Source organism: Falco punctatus, assembly GCF_963210335.1.
Source record: "Falco punctatus genome assembly, chromosome: Z".
NCBI lineage: Eukaryota > Metazoa > Chordata > Aves > Falconiformes > Falconidae > Falco > Falco punctatus.
This window is the reverse complement of record NC_137586.1, coordinates 65,971,123-65,998,143: the sequence shown is the minus strand read 5'-3', so window position 1 is coordinate 65,998,143 and position 27,021 is coordinate 65,971,123. Positions and strand designations below refer to the sequence as shown.

General features: G+C 39.3%; 1 protein-coding gene across 1 annotated transcript in view; it reads left to right on the top strand.

Annotated features, from left to right (window-relative positions):
* PRR16 (proline rich 16) overlaps nt 1-27,021 on the top strand; it is a 164,653-nt gene that overhangs the window by 7,407 nt on the left and 130,225 nt on the right. The window lies entirely within an intron of this gene.

The window sequence follows — 27,021 nt, the reverse complement described above, 5'->3', positions numbered from 1 at the left end:
TACATATGGATTCTGGATGCTGGCCCTCTTAACAGTGTTCCTCTTACAGTCCTGCTTCTGTGGACGGATATACTCTCTGTATATACAGGTCTGGTCAGTGAGATGCGGGAGGTACTGAAGCTTTTTTTTAATATTTATTGCTGTAGCTGGGGTTGTGGTCCAGTTCAGGCATCAGCACCAAGGTGTTATGGGACTAATGGCATTGCCCATTTAAAAACTTGCTAATCTGTGCAGCAGCAAACTTTTTTTCTGATTTCTTATTGCACTCCTTAGTGAAAAATGCAATCAATCATGAACTGTACCTGGATGTTTATTGTAAGTGCAGAGTGTGATTCATTATGTAAGAGAAGCACTGCACAGCACCTTTACTGTGGTCTGCCCAGGGGTCCTAACAGGGCCATAAATAGTCATTGCATGTAACTGAATCATAATTTTCCTTTCCTTTTATTTCTTGTGGTCTATGAAGTGTTTATACATTTATACACAACAAAAAAGTGCGAATGTATTAAGATAAAATTCTTATGCCAGTAGCATCAATAAAGCTAATAGAGCTGAAAGGTACCTGTGAATCTTAAAAAAAATCCCCCTGTGTGAAGGTTGTCAGGAACATTTTAAATGCTGATATATGACAAGATAAGTTTGCTTCACATTTGATTTGTAACCAGAGCTATGAAGAGTTAGTAATTGTATTGTGTAACACAATGAAAAGAATAACTAGTGTACCTATAAAGCATTGCTTGTTAATGTCAAGAGGCTTGACAGAGGGAAGCATACTGTCAATTTATGCTACCTATTTGTTTTTTATAAACACTCATGTCAGATTCTTCATTCCTTTTATGCAATACTCAGCTCCTGATAGTAATGTGTATTGTGCAACCGTGAGCTAAATAGAGCATATATAAATTCAGTTTTCAAATAAAAACAGTACCACAGTGAAAATACTTATCTTTGTGCTAAAATTTGAACTTCACACAATCTATGCACTACTGATGGTGATACAGAGAACAAAAGTAGTGAGGCATGAACTTCACTCTGTTGCATTCAGATTTTACCATGGACTTCAGTAGAAATAAAAGTAAACCTTAGGGTGGCAGAAGTTAGTTTTGGGTGGCAGCATTTTTATTAAAGCTTCAGAATTCTGAGGAATTGGTTGCTGCCATGTATATGTATGAATGCATCATAGAAAAACAATGATTTGGTTGAGCACTGTCATTAAAATTTTGCAGATTTTTGCCAGTTTCCTCTGGAAATGAAATAATGCTTCTTTTCCCATTACTCACATTGGACAAAGTTCTGGAAAGTCTTCCCACTTCCAGTCAGAAACTTCCAGCCAAGTAACTACTCACAGTTGATTTGTACACAAATAATTAATACTTCTTTGGGGGGAAGTGTGGGAGAGGTGCAAATACTGTCCCTGAGTTAAAAGCACTTTCCCACAGTGCCTGTTTTACAACACCTTTGTGAAAAGCATCACCATCTTCTTCTACTTTTCATTTCTTTTAGAGCTGCAAAATATTGGTGGCTTATAGTCTTCTCTGTGTATTATACCTGTTCTTTAAAAGGCAGATGAACTGAATGGTGCGTGACCTCACAGGTAGCTCATGTATGTCCTGCTTAGGTGTCCCTGTTTTGCTTCAGTAGAGGTTTTTGTCTTGAGGCAGGCAGGGTGAGGGAGTCTGTTTTGCATATGGACTGCTGTCCTTGCAACATAAGCTGTGACTGACAGTCAGCCATGCAGATTAACATTAGCTTAGTTACCTGTACATAGGTAGGGCTTTGTTTTATTCTGCTTTATTCTGCTAGTAGTTGTGCTTTCTGTTTTGGTTTGGTGTTTTTGTTGTTTTTTGTGGTTTGTTGTGTTTGGGTTTTTTAGTAGATGTGTAGACTAGTAGAGTAATGACTAGTGTGCGTTGTTTCCTTCAGATAAAGGTCTTGAAGTAGCATTTCACTCAAATCTCACTGTAGGGTGCATATTACCTGATTTACTGAATTTTCAGTATGTTAGCCATGAATGTATGATAAGGGCAGCCTATACATACCTCCTCCTCCAAGAGCTCATATCCAACCCTGTACATCACTGACTCTGGTCATTCTTGCTGCAGTTACCTGCAGTGCTTCAGAATATCCTTTCTTATTGTCCTCGGAGGCAGAAGAAAAACAGAGCCTGCTTTTGCTGTGGAAGGGCTGAGAAAATCCTCTAGCAGATCTCTCACTACAGCTTCCCTGTGTCAGGTCGTGTGTGTGTGCTGCATGACTGGGCTGGGAGGGCTTGGTGGCTGAGCCACTGGTATTCTGGTTTGGTTTAAAATTACTATACTGCAGATGATGGGAGCAATTGCTTCCAAACAGGAGTAATACTATCGGTTTTGCCTTTGCAAAGATTATAGTATGTTCATATGTCTTTAAGGGTTAACGAACTCATCCATTGTTCCGTGCGGTGTATGCCATATTGCATTATGAAGACTGAGAGCAATGATATTGAATCATTTCCAGATTTTGTTATAGATTATTCCTCAGTAATCTGAAAAATCCTGCAATTTTAAAACACCTTTTGGTTTTTTATCTTTATATCTTTTGGGATGTGTTAGTCTTTCACTGATGATGATATTATGGTCTTCTATTTATTGTGATCTGTTTACACTTCTTTCATGTGAACAGCTTCAAGGTGGAAGCAGAGTAAGACATCCTTACTTGCACTGTCATAATTTGTGTTTTAAGTAAGAGAAGATGGTTTAATACTTCTGAAAATAGTGGGAGAAGTTTATTTTATTTAAAGTGAGTCCATCTGCATGGGTAACCAAAAAATAGGTTTGGGCTTTACATTCAACTGCAAAAATGAGGTAAGTGCTTAAAATATTCAAAATTTTGGTATCTAATAACATTTTGCACTTTACTGGAAATGGCACTATGTTAAATCAGCCATCTTACGTGGCCCAAAAAGTACAGATTTTCAGAACAAACTGAAAACGTTAACAAAAGAATGGTTTCGGCTTGCTTATCTGTTATAATTTATTGGTTTATATCATGTGTTCTCTGTATAAAATAAATGGGAAAATATGAAAATTCAAGGTCAATATGTTATTTCTTTACTGCAGTGTAACAAAACCCAAGTATAATTCTTTCTTTGCATGCTTTGTCATTGAAATTCTTTTTTTCTTGCGACGTGCCTTCTGCTTTTTCTTGCTGCTTTGTTAAAACCGGGCAAAAAGACCAATTTTTTTAATGGTAGTTCTCTGAATTCTTATAAGGACACATGCTGATGAGAGAGTAGTTGTCCAGGTAAATTAACTACTGAACGTTCAGTAGTTACTGGACAAATAATTGGAAAAAATCTATTTCTTTTTATATATAGAATCACAGACTGGTTGAGGTTGAAAAGGACCCCTGGAAATTGTCCAGTCCATTCAGGAGTCAACTAAAGCAGGTTGCTTAGGATGTTGTTCCTGAATATCTTGGAGGATGGTGACTCCACAGCCTTTTTGGACTACCTCTTCCAGTGCTGAATCACTCCTATGGTAAAAACATTTTATCTTGTGTGTAAGTAGAATTTCCTGTATTTCAGTTTGTGCATGTTGTCCTTTCCTTTAGCACCACTGGGAAGAGTCTGGGTTCATCTTCTTACTCCTTCCAATGAAGTACTTATACACACTGGGATAAGATTCCCCTGAGCCTTCTCTTCTCTAGTCTAAACAATCCTAATTCTCTCAGTTGCTCCTTATATTACAGATGCTCCAATTCCTTAGTCATCCTCCCAACCTTTTGCTGGACTAGCTCCAGTATTTTCATACCTGTCTTTTACTGGGGAGCCCAGAACTGCACACGATACTCCAGACATGATGCCAAAACATCAGATACATGTTCTGTAACAGTGCCATGTTACAAACAGTAGCTAGCTTCCCTCAATAAATATTTCTTTATCTGAAAGTTTTAAATTACTTGAAAAACACATTCTTTACTTTTTCATGAAAGTTGCAGTAATAAATGGTTGTGGACTTCTCACTGCCTGCGATCTGAATCTGGATTTTTACTGACTTCCAGACAGAAGCATGAAAAATAGATTTGCAGTGTGACTCCCTATATGAATATAACAGATGCCAAGAAAACCAAGGGTTTGGAGCTGGTGTTTGTAAGTGAGTGCAGCCACCGATGGGGCATGTATATGACATTAGACAGTGATGATGGGAAGGGAGGGCTGCAGCTCCTTCTGCTTTTATGGGAATGCCGCTTCTCTGTAATATCTCTCCATGAAACGACAATGTATCCTTTTCCCCACCTCCAAATGGTGTTGTCCAGGAAACCCCGAAGTAATAAGTCAAATTAACTTGGTGAATTGTGATTATTTCACCTCTCTGCTCCAACCACTGCAGAGCTGCAGCCCTTTTCTTCTTTTCCCTCCTAAACTGAAAGTTTCTGGTGCTTCTGCAGCTTCATCTATCTCACTGTTAGTGGCTATCAAAACACAATTTGAGTTGTTAAACATGAGAGTGCTTGTTTCTCCATTCTTGAATGTTGACTCAGGAAAGTCAACATCAAAGCTTTAAGATTGCTCTTAAGAATTTCATGTGACTCTGGCATTCATCTTAGTAACACAATTGTTCTCCTTATGCATCTTTTGCATGCTAATAGGAGATCCTCCTGTGTAGGATCTGGAAGCATTGTTATTATTTTTTTTTCCCCAGCTCAATTTCCAATCTGGTATAGCAACTGAAAACGGTGCTCTTTGGATTTCAAAGTTATCTGGGTTGTTATTACAAGCAAAAGCTTTTCATTTAGTGTCCATGATAGTTTAAGGTAACATTGTTTTCCAGCTTTCCAGTTCAGCATCCAAAATACTTAAAATTTACTCCATCTTTTCTCAAAATACTACAGTGCTGCTCTCTTAAGTAAATGATTTTCAGTTACCAGCTAGAGTGTACCTTATTTAGGTGTTTTTACTGATGATTGCAGAGACTGTTTGAATTGGCTAAGTTTGTGACAGCAGGTGGTCTCTGCTGGTGCTGCTGAGTTTTATCTGTGATAATTGGAGTGGTACAGTCTAGGCTTATTTGAGTTTCATTGCTTATAGGTTATTTTATGAGGTGATTTTAAGGTTCAGTAAAGCTGCGGCACTTGGATAAAGAAGTATCCTGTGTATGGACACAGTGTCTGGTAGTTTGCATAATTTGTTGACTACGAAACTATACAAGCATACTGTGCAGGTGGTATGGTGAATCTATAAGGCTTACAGAAAATTGTTGTTTGACTAGACTGGGAGGTTTATGTTGAAGGAGGAGAATGAGGAGGTTGTGATTGTTAGTTTTTGTTGTTACATATTGACAATTGGTTTGCATGTGCTTGTTGTTTAGATGGTGGTTATTTGATTCTGTCAAAAACAATTCAAAGAATTAGAATGGTTGGATTGTAAACAACACTTTAGTTAACTCTTTTCATCAGCTGTCTTAAATCTTAACAGCAGAGCCTTTGCTGATACAATGCAGTGTAACCATCAAGGTGTTTGTCTAAGTTGGGACTTTAAATTGACTTTATGAGTGTTGTGGAAGTTATAATGTACTACAATGATGTATGAGACAATATAGCTGCACAAAAAATCCCCAACCCCCAAGCCAATCTGTTGGTACACAGTAATCTTTAAAGTAGGGATGGATGGATGGATGGATGGATGGATGGATGGATGAATGGATGGATGAGTTGTACAACAAAAAGTCATAGTACTTCAGGTACTGAGGGTGCTGAACTAGAAAAAAATGTACTGCAGAGTAGTGAGAAATTTTCATTTAGTACAGACTTCACAGTTTCTGTTTCTTTCTTTAAATTATAGAAGCAGAAACAAGACAGAAAAAATGATGCAATGAAAAATATATGTGTTTCTCTTTGAGGAAGGGTTGAAGGATGTAATGAAACTGAAGACACTAATAGAATTGGACAGTGGCTTGACTTACTTCCCCCCCCCCCCCCCCCCCCCTTCCCGAGGTGGTATACACTGAATGAACTTAATTTGACTTTGATAGAGCTGTGCTATCTTCTGTTAACAGGCCTGTTGACCTTACATAGTACCAGTCATTCTTGAGATTCGATGTGTGTGTGTGTGTGTGAAGTTGGTGTCTGATTCAAGTGATTCATGTTCTTCCTTTCAGGAGAAGTTTTGAACCTCAGTACTTGTATAGACAGTAATGTGTATAAATTGCAATGATGCAGTTCCAGTTCTTTTATCTAAGGCTTAAGTTCATTGCATACCAAAGACTTACAGTCTAAGATTGATTAAAGCTAGATATACATAGGAGTTTTACATTTAATGTTAGGTAACTGATGGAAATGTCTTTTTAAAATTTCTAAAAATGTCTTTTAAAACCTTAAAAATCATTAAAAGGACTTATAAAATATTCTGTTCACTAGTCAATCTTTTCAGACTATTTGTTGCAAGATTGTAACTACTACAGGCATCATGCTAGTAGAAAACCGGACTGAATCTTAATGAATGACTGCTGTATACTATTTGTAGAAGGTGAACACTTGTCTAGCATCATGAATCTCTCCTTCAAGTTTCTTACAAATAAATCAGCTCTATCAAAGTCAAAGTTTATTCAGTGTACACCACCTTAGAAATAGGGGCCACTTTTATAATACTTTCAGCGGAGTATTAAATGTCAAGTTATTTTCTCTGCAGTTTGGTAGTCTGCTGCAAACTTAGATCTGGCTTAGAATAGAAATTATTTCTAAGATGGAATGTTTAACAGGTAATAGTCAACCAAGGGCATAAAATAAAATACTAAAAGAAAAAGTTAATAAATAACTCTCTAGATGAGTTCTTTTTCTGGTAAAAATGTGAACAACCTTGACTTGATACTTTGTGTTATGCGCTCAGGTGTAGTTAATAATAACCTATTATGAAAGGAAGGAAAGATCTATATTTCTGTAGATATTGTGGTTCAGTTGGTAAATGTGAAGCATGCTTCTCTTTAGTTTTCATCAGTTCTGATAGTGACATCTCATTATATAGCATTAATGTCCTGCTATTATGTGACAGCTTTTCAAATTATTTTTCTTTCTCTTATAGCTATCATTTGAAAGAATGGCAAGGCTCAGAGGGAATTTGAACATTATTAACCCTTAATTTTCTAAAAATCAGGGTTTTTTTTTACTATGTTTTTTACAGGCAGACTACTTTTCCCATATTCATCAATTATTTCTTAGTTTATTGTATTAATCAAGAATGAGACACTGTTGTTATCACTGCAAATTACAGATATGATATGTCTTCCTTCTATGCATGGTTTCTTGTACATAATGAAACAAAGTCATCTGTTACATAAATACTAATATACTGCAATTAAATCTTGATGAAGTGGATTTTATGATAATTGAATGTCTATCTTGAACAGATTACATTGTTTTCTTGCTTTTTGTACAGTAACTATAGTCTTGCAACACTTCAGTATAATTTTTTATTGAAGAGCTTTGTGTTAGACTTTGGGAGCCTGTAATGGTAGAGGACAAGATGACAGCATATTGGTTTCTTTTAACATAGAGCAATAGTAAGTATATGTGGCTTTAAGGTTTTTTTCCAATGAAGGAGATGTTCTTGGAGTCTTCATGTGCTTCATACTGTAGACTGCCGTGTAATACAGATGATACTTTTGTGAATGGAAACTGTTTAATCCAGGAAAAAAACCAAACAACAGGCAAAACACCCCAAGTAGTGACAGTAAAATTTTGTTAAAATTTTGGTGATAGTACAGGTTAGGAGGAGGTTTATCACAATTTTTTTTTCCCTTAGCAGTACCCTTACCTTTGATTTCTGTCTGCTTCTGATTTTTGTGTAACGTTTACTGGAGATGCAAAATATATGTATGATAAATTAACTTACACAGAGCACTGTATTGTTGAGGCTAGATGACTTACAGAACTTGCCTGCTTTTACATAGACATGTGCTTTACATAATTTTTTCAGTTCATGCATGCATGTCCTCTAGTGGAAGTGGTAATACACAAGGCAGACTCCTTTTTTTTTTTTTAGGAGGCACATTCTGTTTCTAGCTCTATAGAAAGAGTTTTCTCTGAAGGGATGATTTTCTTAGAGACATCAAAGCGAAACAAATTACCTTAGTGTTTTCTGAACCACATCTGAGGGATAATGCAACTGTAAAAGCTCTGTATAGACTCACAAGCAGAAGTGTTTGCAGGATGAGATAGTAGTGTGGTCCTCTGCGTCATTGCAGCGTGTACGTTATCAGGGAAGAAATCTTGAAAGTGAATAATCTGCTTTCCTAAGTGAGAAGGAAAATGTGTTGCATTAAATTTAGCAATTCAACAATTTCGTTTTTAGAAAGGTTTTGTGTCCCTCTCTAAGGAATACATTCTGGATTAATGTTAACACTGTTACCATCTTGATTTGCAGACTGCTCTTGGGGCCTCTGCTGCTCATCCTTGCCTTGTACAAGTGTACAAGTTCGGTAATTTTCACTACAGGTGTAAAGAAAGTCATAACTATAAAAAGTAGGATTAAGAATTATTTGTGTGTGTGGTATTTTTTTTTTTTTAATTCTTGGTGAAACCTCAAGATGTCACAGGTGCTGGAACTGTTGATACAGAATGTAGAATCTGGAGAAAATACAGGAAAAAGAAAGGAAGAAAAAGAAGGGATGCTGATGGTGAAGGAAGGCAGATGGTAGAACAAAAAAGCTTTGACTGACACTTTTTCTAGTTGGAAAGGGATGATGAAATTGGAATAAAAGGCGTTCCAGCCATAAACTCAGCTTATGATATTATCTAAAATGTCATGACTTTCTATGTGGTGGTCTGTGTTTCGTTTAAGAATAGGTGACTGGAGAAAGCAAACTATATCTCTAAACCCCGGACTTTTCTATTGGAGGCAGATCACAGTTTTTTTTCTGAGTTTATCTATCTCCATTTGTTCTGTGGGGTGGTTTTTTTTTTGTTTTGCTTTGTTTTGTTTTTTGGGTTTTTTGGTACTGTTCCCATTGGAATATTTTCTAACAACTGATGTAACAACTTGAAATCTTTTTAATTTGTTTTTTAATTTTTTTTTAAACCAAGATTTATTTGCTAGTGTTGCCACTTGGCAGAGGTAGCTTTTGAAAATTTCTTCCTTTATCTGTGCTTGAATGTTTGTGCATTAATAAAGAAAGTCTTACTCCTTTTATTAATTTGATAGACCTTTCTCCTTTTGATGAAACAGAGAGCTTGTCTGTCTCTACTTTGATTGAGTTGATCTTCATAGAAATGTGTATAGTACTGTAGGTTAACTTTAACCAGAGCTTTGCACAGTGTTCCTCAGCTTTACTTGAACTATCTGTTTTGCTACATCCCGAAGTTGCATTTCCATTTTGGTGGCAGATTGGCAGCTGACAGCCATGTCATGATCACCTTGTACACAGAAGGTCTTTTCCACACAGGTTTGTGAATTTTAGTGAACTTCAGTCTGTAGCACAAAGCTAGTTAGTTTGTCCTCATGGTTATGGTATCAGATATTGCCCAATCTGATTGCCAATCAGATATTGCCAGCATCTTGTTAAGGAGTTTCATGGCTGTTTCCTCCTGACCAAAATCTACTGATTTTTGCATATCTAGAAAACCAGTTAACTAAACTAATCAGCAGTCTACATGGATCTGGCTGTTCAAACAGTATGTATGTAAGTTGTGGAATGCATTGTCACTATACATTATGGAAAACGTGCTTTTCCATGACTTGAAGATTCCAGTGGCCAAAATTAATAAGAGGGAGCTCTCTAAATGCATAGAAAAGCCTAGAAGCCAGCTGAATATATAGAATGAAGCACCTGTCTCAGGAAAACACTGAGCTTCAGGTGGCTGCAGACTGGGAGAGTGCTTAAGGAGACTACTCATTGTGCTCTTGAGCATCTGTTTTTGAACACTGTTGGAGACAAGATGATAGGCTAAATAGCGGATGATCTCATCCAGTATGGCTGCTTTTACATAGTTTTATTATCATAGTTTAGACAATTTTATTTACTATCTTTTTTTCTTTCTCACAGGCATTTTCAAAGGTAAGGGGTTTCATTTTAGGTTTATCAGGCTGTAGCTGCCATCCTTCCATTTAAATGTGAATACTTTTTCTTCATCACCTGGTATCTCACTTGACTGTCAAGGTTAAAAATTCTTGCTACTGGCCCTGGAGATAACTGTGTCAGCATTTTCAGAGCAGCACAGCTGAGCTCATCCCATGCTGCTCACCTTGGCGCATTCAGTTTCTGGGCTTTCATTTCTGTCTCTGATGTTTGGAGTTTGATTTCCATTGTCCATCTTGCACTTGAATAGTCATAACTGATATTCAGTGTAGGAATAAAATTAGAGTAGTAAAACCAGCACTCCTGAAAGTTAATACAAGTCAAAATTTGAGGGCCACCTGTCTTTATACTGGCAACCATATTCCTTACTTTTCTTCAGCATATCAGAAGAATCTTTCACTAGCTAATATCAGTTGCAAAGTCTTAATTTGGGTTGTTAATTACCTCTTTAACAATATATTCTTCTTTACTCTGCAGTCTTTATTTTCCTGAAGTCTCGGTGGACTGATATTTCTGTGTGTTCTTTGGGGTAGTTTCTCACCAAATCAGTTCTGAAAGTGAAAGGCCATGATACTTCTGATTGGTTTCATACTTTTGCTTCAATACATTGCAATCCTTCTTTGTATCCAGATTCATGACCTTCTCAGTTAACCTTGTTAATCAGTTCCTTGTATTCTGTCAACACCTGTTTTGAAATTCAAGACCCGTTTCTGTTTTGTTGTTGTCGTTTTTTTAAACTGTTAAGCCACTGTAATTATAGGCAGGGCTGTCTCTATTATTGCTCTTTCTACAGGGTCTGAAAAGTCTGCAATGACATAATCTCTTACTGAAGCAGTGACTAGCTGAGAAGGATGTGCGTGGTTTCACCTTCAGGAATACTTGTGCATTACCATTAATGTGTTACTGGACATACTTGAGTCTGGAGGAGATGGGGAGTGCAAATGTCAGTTAATGAGTAGTTTACTGGACAATGAATTAGATTCTGCAGGTTTAGTTGGTCTGATAGGTTGAGAGGCTAATAGTTACCAAACATTTTTATGAAACAAAAGGTTACACACCTATAGCCTTATTAAATTATTGTTACAATAATAGAAATGACGGAACTTGAGACTGCAAAGAGATTATCTGAAAAAGGCAAGACACAAAATGAAAGAAACTGATGTTGGTCTTCAGAGTCAGAGTAATGGCAGTGCAGTTTGGCAAGGAAATCCGAAATGTCAGGAACACAACTTCAGCAGGTATTTCCACCAAAATTTATCCTTGCTATTCTTGTTTTTATTCTACCTCCTGTGAAAGCTTTCTTTTAGTCACCTTAAATTGCAGCTCTTATGTTCATGAAGAAATATGCCACAGAATTGAAGAGTGGTCAGGGTTGGGAGGACCTCTCAAGATGATTTAGTCCAACCCCCTACTAAAGCATGTCCACCTAGAGCAGGTTGCACAGAATCCTGTCCTCATGGGTTTTTAAAGTCTTCAGAGATGGAGACTCCACAGCATCTCTGCGCAGCCTGTTCCAGTGCTCTGTCACCCTCAAGGTCAAGAAGTTCTTTCTCATATTAAGGTTCAGGTGGAACTTCCCCTGTTGCAGTTTGTGCCCATTGCCCCTTGCCCTGTCACTGGGCACCACTGAAAAGAGCCCGGCCCCATCCTCTTGACACTTGCTCTTGAGATATTTGTATTTGATAAGGTCCCCTTCTCAGTCTTCTCCAGGCGAAACAGGCCCGGCTCTCTCAGCCTTTCCTCAGAAGGGAGATGCTCCAGTCCCCTCATCATCTTTGTAACCCTCTGCTGGGCCCTCTCCAGTAGTTCCCTGTCTCTCTCGAACTGGGGAGCCCAGCACTGGGCACAGCACTCCAGATGCAGCCTCACCAGGACAGAGTAGAAGGGGAGGGTCACCTCCCTTGACGTGCTGACCACGCTCCTCCTAATGCCCCCCAGGATCCCATTGGCCTTCCTGGCCACCAGGGCACACTGCTGGCCCATGGACACCTTGCTGCCCACCAGCACTCCCAGGTCCTTCTCCACAGAGCTGCCTTCCAGCAGGTCACCCCCAGCCTGTGCTGGTGCCTGGGGCTGTCCCTCCCCAGGGGCAGGACCCTGCACTTGCCTTTGCTGAGCTCCATGAGGTCCCTCTGCCCCAGCTCTCCTGACCAGGTCTCGCTGAATGGCAGCGCAGCCTCTGGTGCATCAGCCGCTCCTCCGGGTTCTGTATCATCAGCAGCTTGCTGAGGGTGCGCTCTGTCCCCTCGTCCAGGTCACTGATGAATGAGTTGAACAGGACCGGACCCAGCACTGACCCCTGGGGAACACTGTGAGCTACAGGCCCCCAGCTATCTAATCCAGGGGTCCTCAAACTACGGCCCGCGGGCTGGATACCCCCCCCCCCAGGGTCCTCAATCCGGCCCCCGGTATTTACAGAACCCCCCGTCCCCCTCCCGCCGGGGGTTGGGTGGGAAACCAAGCAGCCGCAGATGGCTGCCTGCCACTGCATCCGCGCCAGCCCCTGGTTAAAGAGTTTGAGGACCCCTGGTCTAAGTTCTGCCATTCAGCCAGTTCTCAATCCACCGTCCTGTCCACTCATTCAGCCCACACTGCCGGAGCTCACCTATGAGGGTGTTATGGGAGACAGTGTCAAAAGCCTTGCTGAGGTCAAGGCAGACAATATCCACTGCTCTCCCTTTGTCTACCCAGCCAGTCATTCCATCACAGAAGGCTGTCACGTTGGTCAGGTGTGATTTACTCTTGGTGAATCCATAGTCTGTTCCTGATAACCTTATTTTCTTCCCCATGATTTGAAATGACCTCCAGGTGGGTGGGAGGTGGGAGGTGAGGCTGACTGGGCTGTAGTGTCCTGGGTCCTCCTTCTTGCCCTTTTTGAAGGCAACCTCAGGCACCTCTTCTGTCCTCCATGACCTTTCAAAGATGATGGAGTGGCTTGGAATAACACCTGCCAGTTCCCTCAGCACTTGGGGGTGCATCCCATCAAAGCCCATGGATCTGTGGGTGTCTCGTTTGCTTAGATGATTTCTAACGCTGCCCTTCTTGACCAAGTGAAATTCCTCCTTTCTCCAGACCTCCTCTCTGGCCTGCAGAGTCTGGAAAACTGGAGGTCTGGCCTTGGCAGTAAAGACTGAAGCAAAAAGGCCATTCAGTAACTCCACCTTCTCTGTGTCCTTCATCACCAGGGCACCCACCTCATTCAGCAGTGGGCCCACTTTTTCCCTTGTCATCCTTTTCCTGGTGATGTACTTGAAGAAGCCCTTCTTGTTGTCCTTGACCTCCCTTGTGAGATCTAATTTTAAATAGATGCCTTCCTCATCATGTCCCTGCATGTACTGACAATGTTCCTATATTCCTCCCAAGTGGCCTGTCTCTTTTTCCATATTCTGCTAACTTCCTTCTGTTTGAGTTTTGCCAGCAGCTCCTTGCTCATCCATGCAGGCCTCCTGCCCCCTTTGCTTGATTTCTTGCTGATAGGGACACACCAATGTTGAGCTTGGAGGAAGTGATGCTTGGATATTAGCCAGCTCTCTTGGAACCCCCTACCCTCCAGAGCAGCAGAACCTTGAAGATCCTTGAAGTTAGGTCTCCTGAAGTCCAGGCTTGCAATACTACTTACTGTCCTGCGTCCTCCACGCAGGTTCCTGTTCACTGTGACTTTTCCACAGTGATAGTCTCCTGTTGTTATTTACAGATTTATGCATGGTTTTATTTCTTTGGAGATTTTTGTTGTTAATATTTTGTTCTTGGGATTTTAGAACATCATAGTGTTTTTGTGTTGTGCTTGATTAAGAAAGCAAACATTGGAGTTCTGCTTTCTCTCTGCTTGTTTTCTCAAACTGTGAGTATTTTCCAAAAGCATATTTCAAAATAGTTTTTCCTCTTCTTTTACTATGTCTTACAGGAAATGAAGGCTATTTACATCCCTTAAATTCTGCTCTTGTTCTAAGACAAAGTGATGCTTCTGTTTAACTACCGTTAGGTGTTCTGGCCTGGCTTGTCTTGTGCCAACCCTTTAATTCTCTCAGCAGGGAGGTGAACTTTCTCCATGTTCCTGTCTTCCTTGAGTGTTAGGTTCCATGTTGGTACCATGACCAAAGGGTAACACCCTGTTGGAACTAGAGTGTCCTTTCTAGTAGATTTTTTTCCCCTCCCCTGTCCCCAGTCAGTAGACTTCTGGTAAGGTTTTTCAGGCTCTGGGAAATGTTACATTGAGATAGCAATTTAAGTGATGTTCTTCTGTGAGGGGGTGACATAAAGCATTTGTCTTTGCATGTTGTTATAAAGCTGCTTTTATCAGTGAAGTTAAATAATGTCTGAAGGACTCATTTGCTACAGCATGCTGTATATTAGTGTCAAAGGAGCAGTGTCCAAAATGGCACATTTTCAAGGGCATAAAATACCATTCTGAAGAGTTGACTTAGTTTTGGTTTTTTTATTTTTGCTTTGTTTTGCTTTGCAGACAAACACAATGTTACAGACATTGTAATACATTACTATCTTGCCAGGTGCTTCCCATTATAAAATACCATCTTCAGTTTTTTGTAACTTTTGAAACCAAACAGTTCAGACAGAAATTCTCAGTGCTGAGTTCTACATCATGTGGGTATTATTAGTTAAAAAACCTTTATTTTAGTCTAAGTGGTTGATCTACTTAGAGCAGTAAGCATGGGAAAACTTCATTGTTCTGATGCTTGTCATCTTCATGCTTGAAAGCTTTTTTCCCCCTTCCTTTCTGTACTCTAGCCAAAGAACCTAGCCTTTGCTAGAGTATAGGGTTTTCTTACCATGGAAGCCTGTATGACGTGACCAGGGGATGTAAATGCTTCCTCTGAGCTGCTATAACAAGTCTGAGTCCAGGACTCCAATTTGTAATTAAGGAGGGATTTTATTTTAATTTTTTCCCTCCTACCCTTAGTAAACCATGCCTCTCTGCTGAGCTAACTTGGAAGAGAGATGCATACCTGAAATGAAAGGAGGTTGAACAGCAGCTTGAGGGTAAACTGGGGTGAGGATGCTGCTGTACACACAAACTGCATGTACAGTGTACCTTTGCATAAGGACAGGTTGGCAGAGGGGGATGGGAAAATGACTCTAAATGAAAGACTGATACGATGATAAGGCTGTGACCAGAGATGCGTGTGTTTGAGGGCTCTGGGAAGAAGATGCTGAGTTTAAGAGTTTTGAGCAGAATCTGCGGCGGAGGTCCCTTTTCTTCAGAGTGCTGAGTGAACAGGCTTCCAGGATCTTGGACTCTCTTCCACCTTCATCAGTAAATGTGTGAAACCGCCTAGTAAAAGGTCCATCGCTCTCTCAGATCCTTCATGTCATGGCTTTCAGTTACCTTGTTTCTTCACATACCAATGGTCTTACAGTGATCTACATGACTCAGCTATCGCTATAGTGCCGGATGATGGAGTTGATCTTTCCCTCTATTTTGGTTTGTTTTTAAATTATGCAATGCAACATAAACTTAGGGTGTGTATTTAAAAAAATATTACTTTACTGGTTTTGATGAAGTTTTCAGTTGCATTCCTATAGCTGTCTTAGGTGGGACTGCCTTGCTTGGAGTGTTTTGTGATGGTTCATGATTGCTATGTAGTTAGCTGTGTGATACTATGTTACAATTATTCGGTGTGGTAGCCTGTGGCTTATACATAGCATGATGTTCAGAGCTTTTCTGAATGGAGAATTTCCTATCGGGTTTTTCTGTGATCAACATCACTGTGGTCCTGGAAAGTCTCATAAATGTTTAATGAATTTACTTTCATATTATTTCGTAATACATTTAGGAGGGTATTATCTCCAGTTCACAGATACAAGACTGGAGGGTGCCACATGCAAAACAGTAGAAACCTCTGTTTTCAGAAGTTTATTAAGAACTTCATAGCTCCACTGACTTCAGCTCTAATAGGTTTATCTTTGGCAAATCAGATATGAGTATTTTTGGTTGGAAAATAAGGAATACACATTTGCAAGGTAGGTACGATTTTGATGGCAGTGATTTCCTACAGATCAGCAATGTGTGGCAGAGGCAGGGATAGAATCAGGGTATTTCTAAAACTCAGCTATTATATTAGCTACTGGACTAAAACTCACTTATTATATTAGCTACTGGACTCCCCCCCGCCCCTCCCCCCCCCCCTTTTTTTTTTTTACTCCTTTTTTATTTTTTTAAAGTCTTTGTTGCTTTTGTACCTTCTAGTACAGTATTCCAGGGCTCTTTCACCAAATGAAATTGGTCTAGTCTCAGGCCAGCTTGACCTTTTCTATTCAGTCAGGTGGGACTTATGTTGAAAGTACTGTGCAATCCAAGTTTGGGCCATGACGTATATATGCTAGGAACTCCAGCTAAAATTGTACGGGCAGTTTTGACCCAGTGACCCTAATTTTTACCTTAATTTTTAAGCTTTAGACTTTGGTAGAAAGTACACTAAAGGGATGCAAAATTTGCGTTAATTTAAGTGGTTTAGAAAAAATTAATAATGTATAATGAAACCAACATATAAAACCAAATCCATGACTGAAATGAGGGCACTAAAAATGATAAGTTCTGACATAGTTTATGCAAAATGAATCAACAGCTAGCTGAAATTAACTAACTGAATCATGGAGTGGTGTAATAATGTGTCTGTCTGTTAACTGTTTTCAGTGGAAGTGCTATCAAAACCTATATGAATCAAAGGAGAAAATACCACCAAAAAAGGTGACTGTTTCAAGAGATTTCAGCCTTGTATTTTCATTATTCTGTGTTCTCAGAATCTGTTTTGCAGAACGATCTTGTAGTGCTCATGCAATGCGTACTGATCACAAAGGTGTCAGGTATAAGCAGCTCGCTATTTAAAAGGTATTTCAAAGGTATTTCAGGATCTGTGGAGTCTAATCAGTCTATGGAAATATTTTTACTTACGGTTGATTAAAGTAACTGTAAACATTAATTTTAAATGATCTGAATTGCATAATGTTATTAAGTCAGCATTTTGTGCTATTGATGTGAGATTCAATTTTATTTCCTGTAGTCTAAATTTATATAAATCTCCTGATTTAAATTTCAGTCCTGTTTTATCTCACTGCTCAAAATTAATCTACATTATTTTGATTAAAAAATAGGCTCTTGGATGTGCACTTATTTTACCATGTTAGCCTGATCAATAATCACCTTTAAAGGTACTGTAACACAGAGAATCTTTTATTCCCTAATTATGGATGATCTTGGTCACTTTCAGAAGAAAGTTTAAAAAGAGAAAGAAAGTGGAATTTGTTTGCTCTTCATTATAATATGTACTGTGAAAACAGACTGGTTGCATTTTTTCACTGGAATTTTAATTAAGGAAAGCCATCAAGGAACTAGGGTAGATGCTTTTTAAAATCGTAAATTGAAATCCATAAAAAAGTAAGCATATTGCAAAAAGGAAATTCTTCCTGTAGGTGAACTATGTAGTGCACTCTACTGTGTTTCCATGGCACATTTAACTTTCTTGTAGTGTACTTTCTATGTAGTAAAAGGACACTGAAAATGTAGATACGAATCTTTTACAATGCACACTCTTTTTATGTCTGATGTTCCCTTGTTTCTTTCACTGGATATTGTCAGCATTTTATTTCTTATTGTAAAGGCAATACAGCTTCCGGCATAATAAACCATTAGGGAAGATGTTTAGCTACTACTCCAAAAGGTTTTTCATTCCTGAGTTGTGTTGCAGCATAAACCCAAAGTCAACAATGTGAATTTCATTTCACATGTGTTGAAAGGGTCATTACAACTTGGAGAGACAGGAATGGGGAATTTTCTTTGATTTTTTTTTTTTTTTTTTATATTTAGAGGTGACAAATCACTGGGTTACATGTAGCCATATTTATGCCTAAGTAAGCAGTTGAAACTGAAAAAAAAGGTTGATACTGGTCTTGTGTTAATTTTCATGTAGCTTATGTGTTTTTAGGTTAGGGCTTTTAAGCAAAACAATTTAGCACAATTTTGATTTGAGTGTACTGCTGTTTGTTCTTTACGCAGGCCCATGCACAGTCTCTTATCTCACCTGTTTGTTTTTTTACATGGTTTCTTTCAGAACTTCTAGTCATCCCTCTAGATGAGGGTTGCATCATTGTCAAAGGTCTGGCATGTTCATGGCCCATTTGTCAACTTTCTTGCTAAGCTGTTGCTGTCCTTCCATTTAATGTGCATCTGTTCAGATGCTAGAAGGACCATCTTTGCTGTTTCAATAGCTGAATGAGAATTAGTTTTACATTTGGTGGGATTTGGGAATTGTTGCAGCAAACATCCAAAACAAGCCCTGGTCCAGGCTTTAAACTTGGGCTGCAGTACAATCTATTTAAAAAACATTTTAACATCTGAAATTGATTTTATATATTAAATGAAACCCTGAAGTTAATTATTTTTCCTTGGTTGACCTAGTTGTAGGTTTTATTACAAGTATAGTGCACCTGGAAATACCTCCTGACAAAGGTTTTTTAAAATGAAATGCTGTGTAACATTATAGCCTAAACTCAGCTCAACATCTGTGCACTTGGTTTGACTGTATTTCCTGACCTCACCAGGGTGCTGTAAAAATAACTGCACTGAAGATTGTAAAATGCCTATATATTATGGTAATAGGGGCCATGTAAGTACTTAAGATAGATGGATAGACAGATAGCATTAGTGCATTAGAGGGTTCCTTGAGAACACTAACCAGATTAAGTGCCAGTGTTCTCCTATGTAGCAGTGTTAATTGCCAATTCTTGGCAGTTGCACAGGCACTAATTACTTTTTAATAGAACCAATGGAAGAAAATTTTCCACTAAGCTTTTATGGATAATTATTGCAATTTTTTTCCTTCCAGGAGCTCGAAAGTTTGCTCTTAGAGCATCCATCAGACCTGTCTTCCAGATAAGTGGTAGCATTACAGCACGTGCAAGATTATATTCTATAGCTTTATGCCATCCCTGTCTGCTTTTTAAATGATACCATTTAGAGCCTTCTCCCTCACTGAACAAAGAGTTTATACAAATAACACATTAACACATTGCTTTGTCTCATTCAAATGCATTGTGTTTCTACACAGTGCATTAGCAGCCACATCTGTAGGGACTGTCCACTCTACTTGGAGCTTTTGAAATCAGGCCTCACGAGTGTGCTGAATAAAGATGCAGGAGTGTTAGGATTCAATGTACTAAAGTTGCCAATGACCATTTCTAAAGGTTTCCAGGATTTACTCTTTCTATGGCTCATCCTTTAATTATGGATTAATGTTGTGCTCAAAACAAAAAGAAATTGCTGTAGCAACAATCTCAGAAAGACAGGATCCATGTAAAATGATGAACGTTAAATCTTCTTAAAAGATGAGTGTGTCATTGCAGTTGGACTGAAATGGTATTGGCATCATCATGGCACTCTTCTTTCAAGGGTTTGTTACAGTTTATTGGGATTTTAATGTAACACTCATCTTTCATAATACTTCATAAACCAATATGCCATGTCTTCTCTGTGGTAATGAGCTTACTGATCACTAATGGTTTTGGCTGCAGACCCCATTGTGGCTTCAGTATTCCCCACTGGCTACAAGGTAAAATCCCAAGTCTTCAGCTGTAGGAATTCCTTGAAGGACAAGACGTACAGATTTAAAAGGGAATGAGGGTTTGTGTTTTTCAGATTCTAGTGGTTTGTCAGAAGGTCCTTAAGACAATAGGTATCTGTGAAAACAAGTGTTTTTGTGTGCTATGGGCAGATAGGGACAGTGTGCCCCAAACCATCCCCTCTGTGGGGATTGGTGCAGAGTTCACTCAGGTGTGTGTGTACCCCACATGCACTCTTGTCCTGCATTTGTCTCTGAACTACTCCTCTCACAAGCCTGGTTCTGTTTGAAAGATTACCAAAATTTGGACAAAACATTTCTGTATTTTTTTTTTCTTGAAGTCTTTACTGGAATAATTATCTAGCCAATAAAAAAAAAAAGAAAAAAAAAAAGAAAAAAAAGAGGAGAGCAAATCTTTACATTTTAAGTATTATTCATAAGGATTTTGTTCTTAATGTTGTGTTGTATGTAATAATTTCAGCCTACACACCTAAAATCGTAAATTACATTATCACATGAAATGGTTACAGAGTAAGAAACCAATTTAATTTAAAAAATAATGTAAACATTAGCAATTGCTAAACCTGCTTGAAGCAATGTTTGCTTAGAGACACATTAAAATATCTTTTTAGTGTTTGTTTATATATAAGGATAATGTGTTCATAATGTAGTGTGTACTCATTCTCTTCTCTAGAGCCATTCAGTTGATTTGCACTAATTGCTCCCCATTGCTTCTCTCTACCTTTCTTTATGCTTGTAATTAAAAAAAAATAAAAATTACTCCTCCCCCTCCCAAGCCCACCTTTCCCTTCAAAGCCATTTCTTTCCATTGTCCATATGACTTTGTGATGGAATAGTCAGTATCACAAACCTCACTTACAATACTTCATATGGCATTCATTCACACATTTCAAGGAGTTTAAAACTACAGACCCTTATGGTTTTAATCATGACGAAGAATCTTGTTGTTCTTCTGAAACTTAAATACATAAAACTCCAGGTTACAAGGTTTGTTGCACTTCCTTAAGTCTTTTCCAGAATGGTATTGTAATCAGCTTGTATTGAAGTATTCTATTCATTTTAGAAGTTAGAAATTTATACAGGCACAGACAAATGAACAGATGAGAAAGAGCAGAAGCAGCATTGGGAAAAGAGGCTTCCAGGGAAAGGACAATACTCTTAAGGGTTGGAATATATGGAGTATGGCAGAAATATAATTTGTGTGAAGTTACCTTCTGCACTGGTTGTAACTAAGTTGACTGGTTCCCTTATCTCCTAATGGTAGGAACTACTATAGATGGTTCAAACACATGATGTGAATAGCCTGTGCAAGACTGTTGGGAAGATGATTAAATCTAAAAAGTGCAGTTTTCCAAGACTGGGTAAACATGAAACATGGAGCAGGAAACAACCAACACCTATCAAAACAGGTAGATGCAGGAAATCCAAGTAACACTGAGGACAAGGAATGACACTACTTATGTCACTCTACATCTTAAGTTAATCCCGAACTCCCATTAACGTCTGGCTGTTGGGCTAAATGAGTAGCACAGGGAGCAATAATAGGATTGTCCTCAGCATCTGTCTTTTCTTGTTTACTCATAATTCATTAACAACATATTTCAGAATGCTGATACATGTAGAAGTTCATTCATAAGAACAAAATCCTGACTCTCTGATTGTCGTCCGCAGTTGGATGTAGTCCAAGGCACTCCTTTCAGTTCCAGGCTCTCAATTCATGGATATCGTTAAATGTTCAAGACATCCTGCCGTACGTTATCAGATCTGGTGATGCCACTGTTCTGCCACTTTTTCTGCAGTGTGTATGGGGAGCAGGAGTACACCAGGAAATTTGCTATATACTCTTTATTTAAGACTTCAGTTGTTGATTTGCCATCAGTACACCCAAGGATTTTGTGATGGGTGTTTGGAAAGTAGGATTCTCTTCTACTGGATATGGAGAAGGGTCTTAGTTCTTACGATAGCCCTCACTGTTTCTGAAATGAGTTTGTCATTCATTTGAAGCTGAGTTCAAAGGCAGTTTGTTCTTAATTCAAATAAAGATATGAAACAGCTTGTGTTTCTTAGTGGGAATAACTTCTTACAGTGGTAAAAGGCGGCAGTTGGCCACGCATGGAATGTTAAGCTTATCAGTCAAATCAAGGTAAGGACAGTGGATATGTTTTAGTAATTGACAGTTTCCTAAACCTATGTCTGTAAATTTTAGGAAAGGCTAAACAGGTGGTGGTCAGTCTAAAGAAAGTGTAATGATGGTGCTAGAATTGGCTGGGTTTCTGCTGATAGAGAAACTACATTGTCCTTTTCTTTATTAGTGTAAATTTTTTAGGTATAAGTATGCTTTGATTTTTTAAAATTGTAATTATAAGTTTTTAGGGAGAAAATAATTAAAAATGTGAAATTATATTACAGTGAGAAGTCATCTTTGATGGTTCAAAGACTGTATTTCTCGGTTTGGTTTTGATTATCACCAGAAGCTTTGTGAAGAGGTGTTTACTTGTGAACTGTTCTTTAAAAGACCGTTAATTAGATTTAATCTTCCTAATTTTGTCTCTGAATAAGTGGGTCTCTAGTGACCATTTAACTGCCTGGATCATTTAGGTTGTAGTCTTACTCTTTTTTTGCTTCTTGCCTGAGATAAGAGAATTGCAATGGCTTTAGAGGTTTCTAATTTTTGTAATGCCAGTTCAGTTTTAAAGGAATACTAAAATTTCTTGGGTCCGTGCTTTACAAAATACTTTCCCTTTGAAAACACAATAATTTGTTCTGTAAGCCTTAAAATGCTAAGAATGCTATTCAAACATTTTTATGTGGGACTTCTTTCAGATTTAATTGTTATGATGACAGCAAACCTACTTGGCAGCAAAAGAAAACAAGCTTTGGTGGTTTGACCTTGGGTGGCTGCCAGACCTCCACCCAGCTGCTCACCCCTTGGTGAGGACAGGGAGAAATAAAAATAAATAGATTGAAAATAAGATGAAAAATGTTTAAGTGGAGATGAGGATGGGGACATCACTCAGTAATTACTGTCATGGGCAAAATGGACTTACTTGGGAATTGGAATTTATTTCCAATTAGAAACGGAGTAGGATGGTAGAGAAACAAAGGCAAAACCTAAAACACCTGCCTTTCACCTCTTCCTTCTTCCTAAGCTCAGCTTCCCTCCTGACTGTTACACCTTCTCCCCTCAAGCGGTGCAGGGGGATGGGGAATGGGGGTTGTAGTCAATTCCTAATACTTCATCTCTGCTGCTCCTTTGTCCTCACATTCTTCCCGTGCTCCAGCAGGGTCCCTCCCATGGGCTGCGGTTCTTCAAGAACTGCTCCAGCTTGGGTCCTCACCATGGAAAACAGTCTTTAACAAACAGACTGCTTCAGCATGGGTCCCCCATGTGTCACAGGTCCTGCCAGAAAAACCTGCTCCTGCATGGGTTCCTCTCCATAGGCTGCAGCTCCTGCCAGGAGCCTGCTCTGGTGTTGGCTCACCATGGGCTGCGGCTTCCTTCTGGTCACATCCACCTGCTCCAGTGTGAGGTCCTCCACATGCTGCAGGGTGGATGTCTGCTGTGGTGTGGTCCTCCATGGGCTGTAGGGGTGCAATGTGCATCACCATGGTCTTCGCTAGAGGCTGCAGGGGAATCTGCTCCAGTACCTGGGGCACCTCCTCCCTCTCCTTCACTCACATTGGTGTCTGCACGGCTGTTTCTTTCACATTCCGGTCTCCAAGCTGCTGTTGTGCAGTGTTTTTTACCCTTGAGTAGGTTCTCATAGAGATGCCACCATCTTGGCTGCTAAACTCACCTGTGCCCTTCGTTGGGTCTGTTGGAGCTGGCTGGAGCGGCTGTGTCTGACACAGGGCAGCCCTGGCCTCCCCTGGCAGTGGCCACCCTGCATCTCATCTGCCAGTAGCTGGGCACCTGCACCCAACACAGAAGTCTTGTTCCGGAAAGTAAATGGAGTGTGCAACAGAAATGGAGTGCACCTTTGATTAATAGGGGAGGCTGTTCATTTTTATAGTAAACCCAGATGTGGAAGGCAAGATATGGTGCAAAGCAAAGTCCTTGTCATAGCTCAGGAAACTTATAATTCTGTTCTAGATTTTTAAGGTCCACTGACCACTTTGGAATAGGTAAAGCTGTATTTTTTCTTTTTTTTTTTTTTTTTTGTGTGTGTGTATGTCTAAGGATACCCTCTTTATCAAATAAAATTGGAATCATGCCTTGTCAATGAGATGCTTATTTGTTTGCATTATGGTAGTGTATTTTGGACCTAATTCAAAGCACTAGGGGGGCTGTAGGATCTTTCCTTTGCTTTTGGTTTGTACTGGAAAGCCTGCTAGGTGAGTAGCTGATTAGCCTAAGTGTGATGAGTGATCAGCCTGCTAGGCTGACACCTGACAGGTTCCTTTTTGGTGTGATACAATTTTTTTTTCCTTGCCTCCTTCAACTGTATTAGTGTTACAGCAAACTTGATCATTTTTCCATAGTTTCGTCCTTGAAATTTAATATAAATGCTTAAAATGTCATTAGTGCTTTTTTTTTTTTTTAAAAAAAAAAAAAAAAGACCGTGAATTAGACATCAAGTCCAAAAGGGCATTTGGTCTTAGGTTGCCATAGGTAAGGTGTAGGCTTGAGTGAATGCTTCGTTGCAGCTTCAGAGGGATGTTTCAGGTTTCCTTACAGAAGCCATCTGCAGTTCTGACACTTAGAATGCTGAATTGTCAGTGCATTGTTTTGGCATGTACCCTCGGAACTGAGAGACTTTGTTAGGCCATGAAGGTTATTCTGACTTTCCTGAAATGTAATTCGGTCTCCAGAGATGAAAGATTGTGGTTATTAGTACAAAACTACTATTTTAACAGGTCTGATAGTAACAAGCTGTTAAAGTGAATATCCTGAACAGTATCATATTTAAAGTCTTTACAAGGAAAGAGCTGACATCTTGCAATAAAAAAATGAGAAGCAATATTAAATCAGTCATGTCACACTTGTTTCAGAGAAAGTGATTTTTAAATTATTTTTGTGACCCAAAGTGATAAATGACTGATTTTAAAGGCCCTTAACATCAGTGTTGCAAGGGACAGGTATCTGGGGTGGCAGAGGTGGATACGACCTACATCTAAGGCAAAGTAAAAAAAGCACTATGCAGAAGTAGACCAGAAATGACAATTACAAACCCTTAAGTGTGACCCCTTGAGTCCCTTACAAAGTATTTTATGTTGAACAAGTACATTGCTTTTCTATTCATTGAATGTGTTTGTCTTGTGAGCAGGTGAATGTTACAGTATGTCCCTGGGGGAAGCACAGATGTTGTGAAGTGCTGCAGGGACTCGGAGGGGTAAGGAGAATAAAGTGAAATTTACTTGACCTTTTTAAGTTCAATTTTTGAAATGTTTTAGTTCTGGAAGAAAAAGCAAAACTGAAAGAGGCAGCTGAGAATGTCTGTACACAGCTGTCTAATTTTGCTTTGGGGACAACCATAGCCTGTCACCAGGCTTCCTAGGTTTTGTGCAAGTGTTTACATCGCTGCTTAGAATAAAATACCTTGGGCTGGCAAGTGGGATAGACTCAGTAATAGTGGTGAAGTGAGAGAAATCCACAGGTTGCTTCCACAGGTACTTTGTGATTCAAAATGACTTACATAATTTGGTTACTTATCAGGACTATATTGTACCAGATACTGTAGAAGAATTTCCCCAGTGATTAGCAGTGTAAAGACAAGACAAAAATCAATGAGTAGATATTAACTGGAAGCACAGGAAAACAGTATTAATCGATACGATTAGTTCAGCTGTGGCTTCTCACGTATTTTGTAGGCGGAGATAGAAGGAAGGTAGTGCTTTTCTGCAGAAATATCCACCCTGTCTCTGTGGGATATCATTGCTGTCAAAGCTCATAAATTCTCATTTGAAAATCTAATGCTGTGGGTCCATCATGGATGCTCTGCTACTGCCGTTCCTGCTGCAAAGCTGAGTGAAAGCGTACAGTGGAGGACAGGGAAGGGAAGACAAAAGAGGTAATGCTTGAAAAGGTGTTCCAGTAGAGAGGAACTTCTTTCAAAAAGACTTGTTAGGTTAGTCATGTTTGCAACAGCAATCTGGATATTTCTGGATGAGGCAAATTTATCTTTCTCAAGGCCTGGGGAAAAGGATATGGCAGTAATCTGTACAGTTGCTGGTGACTACCCTGTCCGTCAGGAGTCACTGGTATTTTTCATAAAACTTCTACCACCAGAGCATAACAATATTTTTTTGCCTGTAATGATTATGAAAACCACTCAGCAGAGTGTATGAGTAAGGGTTCCCAGCACAATACACAGGTATTATAGATCACAGAATAACTACCTTCTTGTACAGCTGCCCTTTCTCTATCAGTAATCACTCTGTCTTGAGGAGTGGAAGCCTGTATTTGTCAGTGGCAGTAGAACCTGTCTCTGAGAACAAGTGATTGCGACACAGCAAGAACTGGATGCTAGAAGTGGTATTGATGGCTCGACTGCTCCCAATTAATTACAGCCTTCTCTGGTGAAGCTAGAAATCCTAGTGGACAGATGACAACACTGCCTCTTCCTTCTTTCCCCACTATTTACCCACCACAAGATGATAGACTACAGAAACTTGTTATGAGTAGTTTCTCATCTCTCAGAGCCAGCCCTGCTCTGTTTTTGCAAGCAATGCCATCCTCAAACATGCCAGCTCCCTTTCAGAATTGCTGCATTGTCAGATTCCCCCAGTTTACAAACTCCCACTGCAGCACCATGTTTTGAGATTCCTCTTTGTGTGGTTTCATTAAAATCTACAAACCCCAAACCCAGTGTCAAATACTGGCATTTGGAGCACCCCTTTCATGGTGGGTGAATGCCAAGGATTTCAAGACTTCTAGCTGTTGTCATTGCAGTAGTGCATTTGCTGCAAAGAACTAAAGGGTGTAAAGAGTTGGGAGTAAATATATTAAAATGCAGTGCTGGAAAAATCTATTTTTTAAGCTATCATCATGAATTTTGGGGGCCTGATTTCTTGGTTGGTTTGGTGGTGGTTTTTTTTCAGTTCCTTATTCAGAGGTAAGGATATCCCATATGTTAGGGCAACTAGCACATTTTTGCACTGGTTTTATCAGTTACTCTTATAGTGTAGAGCCACACTCCAGGTTTTATGACCATTAATCTCAGAAGCCCTCTGGCCTTGCCAATAAATAATTCCAGCTGGCTGTGAAGAGTTTTTCTGGAGGAAGAAGAACTGAACAGCTTCTCTCAGGATTGTTTTAAGAGTTTCAGAGCAGTGCCATTTTGATGAACTGGTCAGAGTGGACCCTATCAGTGGGACAGGAGGAGATGTCAAGTGTCATGGGAATGAGTGTTGCATCACCTAAAGTTTCTGGAGGTGCAAGC